Below are 7,780 nucleotides of genomic sequence, written 5' to 3'. Positions count from 1 at the left end.
TTGGTTACAGCGGTGGTGGTATTMTTTTAAAGACACCCTAGATGACGTGTAAAAGACTAGGAAGAAATGTCTACGAGGCTTTCAGATAATTTAGTCATTTTGACATCACCTTATTAGAAGAAGTTTTATTTGTTTTTTAAAAGTACTCAACATTTTCACCAGGCTTAACTTTACACCCTTTTTTCCCTCTCCCGACCCCTACAATTACCTTAACATCTTCAGTTTTATATGCTGGCACATTTACAGGACGCTGGCAAAGCGAGATACACATAAATGAGTTTCATTGAGAAAATGGGAAAGCAGTAGGTATTTGGGGTATCGTAAAGAGAATTATGGCATTGTGACTCAGCTGTAGAATTGGAGTACATCATATAATTAGAATGGTATAATGCCTGTACTGCCAAATCAGAAGAATGATTTGCAGCTGAGAGGGATTGGGAGCCTGGGCTCTCTAACCTAATCAAAAGTAGTGAAAAATATGTTCCACTTAATTAGGAGGCCTTGTTTGACTAATAGCTGCCTGGGCCTTTTTAATGCTGGGAGGAGGCTCTTACATGCGAGGCAAGTGTAGGAGAGCCAATGAAATGCTAGCGCTGTAAAGTTGCTACAGTGCTGGTAGAGAGAAAGGGTAGTAACTAGAAGTTGCTGCGCAAGCCAAATATCCCCCCGAAAGGTGTTTTGGCCTTGTTCATGAGAACAGGCCTGTAGGTTTACGTGAGGTAGCCGTTTTTCACTGTTTTTTTAACCCAAAAATGCAACATGTGGCCTTTTTATAGACTTGACTGACTTAGCACAGGAACAATTAAAACATGGAAATGGCAGCTCCCATAACGAGCCATACACAGAGATGGAAACATTAGATTTCACATGCACCTGGGAACAACAAACCAAAAGGGGCTTCCCTTACACCCCCCTCTAGAAACACAGCACTTAGCATCTCAAAGCAGGTTGCTTTCCATCACCTAAGTATAATTATGACCTTTAAAAAACAATCCAATGCTTTGCGGCGTGATATCGCTGCAGTTTAATAACCCCTCTGATTAAGGCAGGGAAAGCAACTAATCACCAGTGCTCTGGGGAGAACTATTTGGTTGAGGCACACTGGGAGGCCCCCAGGAAGCATCATGAGTGTTGCATCAGTACTTTCATTCTCCTCATGACCTTGTCTTCATAACTGCAGGACAAGAGAGAGAGAGAGAGAGAGAGAGAGAGAGAGAGAGAGAGAGAGAGAGAGAGAGAGAGAGAGAGAGAGAGAGAGAGAGAGGTGTCATTCTCCTCTTGTTCTCTCTCTTTCTCTCTCTCTCTTATCTCACCACACGTTCAGGGTAAACGGGTGTAGGGAGGCGATGGAGGTGGTGGTGATGATTGGTGGTTGTGGTAATTCCTTAAACATTATATTGTTGAAGTATTATTATCAGTATAACATAACTGCCAGTTCTCTATGTTTATAAAGTTCTCTATGTTAGTAAATAATGCAAGCGACTTCAACTACAAATTTCTCTGAACAGTGGGAAAAAAACATTGCCAGATTCACAGGGAATACATTATATAGTATGAAGAAGCAATACTCCTAGCCATGTCTTTTAACATAGAGAACTGATACTGTATGCTGCTTGTTGGGGTGGAATTGGCGTGAGGTGTGGGGGATCCTTGGGTGGCTTTTTAAAATGTATTATTCTTCATGTCTTACTGATTGTTAGGAAGAAGTTTTGTCCAAATCGGATGTTTGCTACTGTATTTATTGAATATTGTCTGAATCCTATCAATTAAAATGGCCAATTTGTGTGCAACCAATAAGCTTAATTTCTCCAATATCAAATTACATTTCAACAAAATAAAGTTTCAGGAATGCCAATCTTACCTGTTTCTCACTACAGGAATCATTTCTGATATGGTGGGTGTCATGGGTTGCTGAAAATAAATGGAATTAATCAATAGTCACCTGGCCCGTGCCTGCAAAGCTCATGTGTCACGTTCCTGACCTTATTTCCTTTGTTTTGTCTTTGTTTAGTATGGTCAGGGCGTGAGTTGGGGTGGGCAGTCTATGTTATTTGTTTCTATGTTTAGGGTTGTTAACTAGCCTGATATGGTTCTCAATCAGGGGCAGGTGTTTTACGTTTCCTCTGATTGAGAACCATATTTAGGTAGGCTGTTCACACTGTTTGTTTGTGGGTGATTGTTCCTGTGTCAGTGTTTGTGCCACACGGGACTGTTTTCGTTCGTTCGTTCGTTCGTTCGTTCGTTCGTGTGTTCCTTCCTGTTCGTGCGTTCATGTTATATGTTCACAAGTTCAGGTCTGTTCACGTCGTTTATTGTTTTGTAGTTTGTTTAAGAGTTTTTCCGTCTTCGTCTTTCTTAAATAAACAAATATGTATTCAACCMACGCTGCGTTTTGGTCCGATCCATGCTCCTCTTCAGACGAGGAGGAAAATGACCGTTACATCATGCACTCGTGTAAAAGACTGGTGTGGGGGAAGGATGCTGAAAGAGTCCAACCTACAAATGAAGCCATTGCCACACATGCAAAAAATTGAATCCAATGACTAATCAGAGAACAGGGAAGGATAACAGGCCAACCGGTGAGCAATAACTTTGAGATGGAGTTTTGGYTAAAATTGACAATGGCCAAAATGGTCGGCCAACGTCATATGTAGATATACAACTATGTCTATCAGACGGCTGATAAAATCAACGGTCACAGCCTGTCAGCTTATTAGAAGAGAYGTTTATCAGCGATGTTGTTCTAATAGAAAATCCAGGGTGACGTGTTTATTTATACAATAAGAGGTCATTGATAGTGTGTACTGTATGTTTGTTCTACATTAGTCAGTCTCTCTCTTGTACACGTCACTTCCATCCAAGTATAATTTATTGTTCCAAAAATATTTTTTCGGGAGGGGCGGGAACTACTCGAACGAGTCAAACCTTTTCAGGATGTTTATTGATTTGGCAATATGTTTCAGTGTTTATGTAATCCAGATGACAAATGAACWGGAAAAGAGTGGCAGAGCAGTCTCACCTCTGCACCTGCCCTCTGTAACGTCTCCTGACTCTCCTCAGTGTGGGAAACACTGCCCACTGACCCAGACCAGATGATACCAGACTTGCCAGGCCTAGGAAGGCCTTTCTCTGATCGTATGCCCACTTTGCCGGGGACTGGCCAATGGCGTCAGGACTGGGGCCTGTCTGTCAGGGAGCTGACAGCTCTGATTTCCGTGAAGCGGGAGCAATATCCAGCGTGACCTGGAGAGGTGAAGGCAACATGTGGCACAGGCCACGGCCTCCCGCTTTCATCCTGCCTCTCAGCTGCAGCAGGGCCCTGGGAACCTGGGGTGGGTGACCGCTCGCCACCTCTACACACAACTCCAACGGGCATTACATCAGATTTGATTGACCCCTGCCGAGTTCTAGATTGGAGTAGGGCATTAAGTGGTATTGTTGAGTGCTCTCTCTCTCTCTCTCCTCTCTCTCTCTCTCTCTCTCTCTCTCTCTCCTCTCTCTCTCGTCCTCTCTTCTCTCATCACATCACTCAACTCACTCACTCACTCACTCACTCACTCACTTCACTCACTCCACTTCACTCACTCACTCACTCACTCACTCACTCACTCACTCACTACACTCACTCACTCACTCACTCACTCACTCACTCACTCACTCACTCATCACTCACTCAGCTCAGCTGTCAGTCAGTGATTCACTCCAGTGCAATTTCTAGAATAAGAAATGTGTTTTTATAGCTATTTCCAAACAGACTTGTAATTGTTTCTTTCAGAGCAGTGTTGCCAGCAGAGGGAAAGAGGGTCTGTCCCCTACCACGCCAACCAACAAGTGTCTTTGATTCGTGACACGGCGGTATTTGACCGCCCCTCTCGTCATCACACACGCAGCAGGTGAGGCAGGCTGCACCTTGCCAACCCATCAGGCTGGAGGGGAAAATAGGTCACCGTGCTCCTGGTGACTCCACTGAACACCAGTTTGGGTTCCGAGTCTCTCACAAAAGGATTAAAAATAAAATTGCCCCTTTATGGGAAAATCCCCCTTCACATCGACTCAGTACTGGTACCCTGTGTATACAGCCAAATTTTCATGGACTCAAGTACTGGTAACCCCGTGTATATAGCCAAGTTATCATGGACTCAGTAACTGGTACCCGGGGTATTACAGCCAAGTTATCATGGACTTAGAACTGGTACCCCCTGTATATAGCCAAGTTATCATGGATCAATACTGGTACCCTGTGTATACAGCCAAGTTATCATGGACTCAGTACTGTACCCTGTGTAACAGCCAAGTTATCATGGACTCAGTACTGGTACCCTGTGTATACAGCCAAGTTATCATGGACCAGTACTGGTACCCTGTGTATACAGCCAAGTATCATGACTCAGTACTGGTACCCCGATGTATATACAGCCAATTATCATGGACTCAGTACTGTACCTGTGTATACAGCCAAGTTATCATGGACTCACAGTACTGGTACCGCCTGTGTATATAGCCAAGTTTATCATGGACTCAGTACTGGTACCCTGGTGTATACAGCCAAGTTATCATGGACTCAGTACTGGTACCCTGTGTATACAGCCAAGTTATCATGGACTCAGTACTGGTACCCCGTGTATATAGCCAAGTTATCATGGACTCAGTACTGTACCCCGTGTTATATAGCCAAGCTCCCTTACCAGGACTCCCCTACCAGGGCTCCCTTACAAGGCTCCCCTACCAGGCTCCCTACCAAGGCTCTTACCAAGGCTCCCTTACCAAGGCTCCCTTACAAGGCCCCCATCTCAGGCTCCCTTACCAGGGCTCCCCTACCAGGGCTCCCTTACCAAGGCTCCCCTACCAGGGCTCCCTTACCAAGGCTCCCTTACCACGGCTCCCTACCAGGGCTCCCTACCAGGCTCCCTTACCCAAGGCTGCCCTTACAGCTCCCTACCAGGGCTACCTTACCAGGGCTCCCTTTACCAAGGGCTCCCTACCAGCTCCCCTACCAGGGCTCCCCTACCAGGGCTCCCTTACCAAGGCTCCCCTACCAGGGCTCCCTACCAGGGCCCCTTACCAGGGCTCCCCTACCAGGCCCCCTACCAGGACTCCCTTACCAGGACTCCCTTACCAGGACTCCCCCTACCAGGACTCCCCTTACCAGGCTCCTTACCAGGCTCCCTTACCAGGACTCCCTACCCAGGACTCCCCTACCAGGACTCCCTTACCACGACTCCCCTACCAGTTTCTTCATGGAGTGAATCTACTGTGGAGATGCTGGCATCATCATTTGGCCTCTGGAGACAAAGGGTGTCGCTACACGTTGTCTTATCCCTTTCTCTGTCTCTAACAAGAAAGTCACTCACATAATTGATATGAGATTTAGGGGGTACATTTCAGTGTAATTAGAGTCTTAATAATTGGGCTAATTAGATCTAATTGTTATGTGAGTGTGAGTTTGATTAAAACAGGTTTCCCCAAAACGAGAGAAAAAAAAATATTTAGCTGGATAACATTGCTGAGACACACTCGGCAGTCTAWTTAATGAGCAAACATGCACAAACAAGGGGGGAGGGGAAGTAAAACACATGCACAGTAGTCCTCCTGACCAATAGAGTTGGCTAATGAGTACTGGCCCCTTGTATCGATGCCGATCAGTACTATAATATTAGGCGTGCTCGTGTGTAGAGGTCACAGTTTTCAACTTAAAGTGAGAGTTTGTTTCACCCCATTGCAATGCAAACTTGCCTAAGAGAAAGTAATGCGACTCCTCATACAACAGATGACACAAAAATGAACTCAAATAACGATGTGCTTGCGTGGCCCACTGAAGTTGGCCATTCTAAGACGTTGTTAAAGAGACTTGTAAGTAATTGCAGTCAACAACTTCCTGTTGACTTCCTATTCTGGGGGGGTCAGAAAAGTCTTCTAAGTCTGAGGTTCTCCTAAGAATAATCTAGACTTTAAAACGCTGTGTTGGATCATTACATTGATTACTAGTCAGTACGGTAGTCAGTTCAAATATGTTCAAATATGTTCTTTCAGGAAAAGTTGTTGCAATGCTTTCCAGTAGCAAATTGGCCSTATCAAATTACAACACTAATCAAACATTTTGATTTAATGCTCTCACATTCTTTTGAGAAAGGTGCTTAAAGAAGACTCCACTCACAGACATCAAATAAAGGTGGAAAGTGTGGCGAGTGTCTTTCATGTTTCTTCAAACAGATATCAACAGAGCTGGAAAACATCATAAAAATCATTCCTGGCATATTTTCATTATTTTTCATTTTCCATGGATTGACTGCTACTGTCAATACTTGCACTTATTATAGGAGCATTTTCTTTGAAATTGTAATTTATGGTTTACGGTTATTATCGTGCAGCCAAGTATGTTTTTGGGTAGAGTCTCGTTTGAGGTTGGCAACCAACAGCTTACTTTTTGATATGCAAATCGGAGAGGATACAAATGAGAGGATAATTAATATAATCAAAACTCCAAGAAGAGAGGGGTGACCCACCAGATACTGGCCCATCGAGCTGAAACATTATTTATTTAGGCTGTATTATGAACAGTACACAACATTTAAAAGTATTTTATCATCTGCCAGAAGGATGTTAGTATTTCCTCCTTCTTGTTAGAAACAGCAGAGTAGTTCATCTTAGGGAAGACCTTATTCTCTTTCTCTTGTTAATGAACCATGATGGCATGTTTGCTCTTGTGTGGATAACTGACGTTCTTGTGGAATTACTGGAAAGGAAATGTCAGCATAAGATGTTCACTTTGCTATGTCCTAGTAACATGGTTTTAAAGCTTCATCAAGACGCCTTCATAAACCTACAAGGGGCATCAAGAGGATGTGAAACTTGAGGTTAGTGGAAACCTGAAACTACAAAATACTATAGTATGTTTTGATCATTATTCAGAGTAGACAGCGTGAGTACGGTGTGTATATCTGGTTTAAGTGCCTTATAAAAACAAGGCTCTCCCTCATCAATGGGCTCAGTRTCTCGTGATTCTCTAGATGGCAGTAATATCCCTCAATCACCACAACATGTATCTACAAATGCTGCATAGAACACACGTCTCCAGCACACGGCAGCACAGATGACATCACTGCAGTAAGACGAGTGGAATGGTGAATAAAACAATACAAGAATCCCCTTATGCTCGTTTCCCATACAGTCCTCAGGTGCTAGACATGCCCAGTGTAAGCACTGCACGACTGTTTGGGATACTGAGAAAAGACAACGTCAGTGCCCGGGATTGCTGTGATGAACAGATATAATTGTACTGTTATGCGAGTGAGCTCTGCTTGAAGTTCGTGTTTGGTCTTAAAACGACAAAAATATGGGAGTAGTTTTCTAGGGCATTATAGGGGCATTATAGGGGCATATAGGGGCATTATAGGGGCATATAGGCAAACTCATATTATGTTCCATAGCTTAAATAGAAGGAAATACATCTTGGATAATCAATGAACTGTTCTAAAGTCAAAATAGGACTATATGATAAAATACACATGAAATGTTTCCCTCTGTGTAGTCCGCCTACACAAGTCACATTCAGTATGCATTATTTCTCTCCATTCAGTTAGCATTGTGTCGTCACGTGTGTGGCTTTATTTTTGTTGTTGTGGTAATCATTTTAATTCCTTCCATGTCATCGGGAGATGCCAGGGTATAGTCTCTGATCTTGTTCAATATTCCACCAGAAGCTATAACTCAACCAACCATCCAGAAATGAGAAAAGAAGCCCCAGGAGAGAGTGAGGCGTCCCCTTTCATTGTAATAGTGT

This window comes from Salvelinus sp. IW2-2015, unplaced genomic scaffold (assembly GCF_002910315.2).
Source record: "Salvelinus sp. IW2-2015 unplaced genomic scaffold, ASM291031v2 Un_scaffold1099, whole genome shotgun sequence".
NCBI lineage: Eukaryota > Metazoa > Chordata > Actinopteri > Salmoniformes > Salmonidae > Salvelinus > Salvelinus sp. IW2-2015.
Note: the sequence above shows the minus strand (reverse complement) of the source record.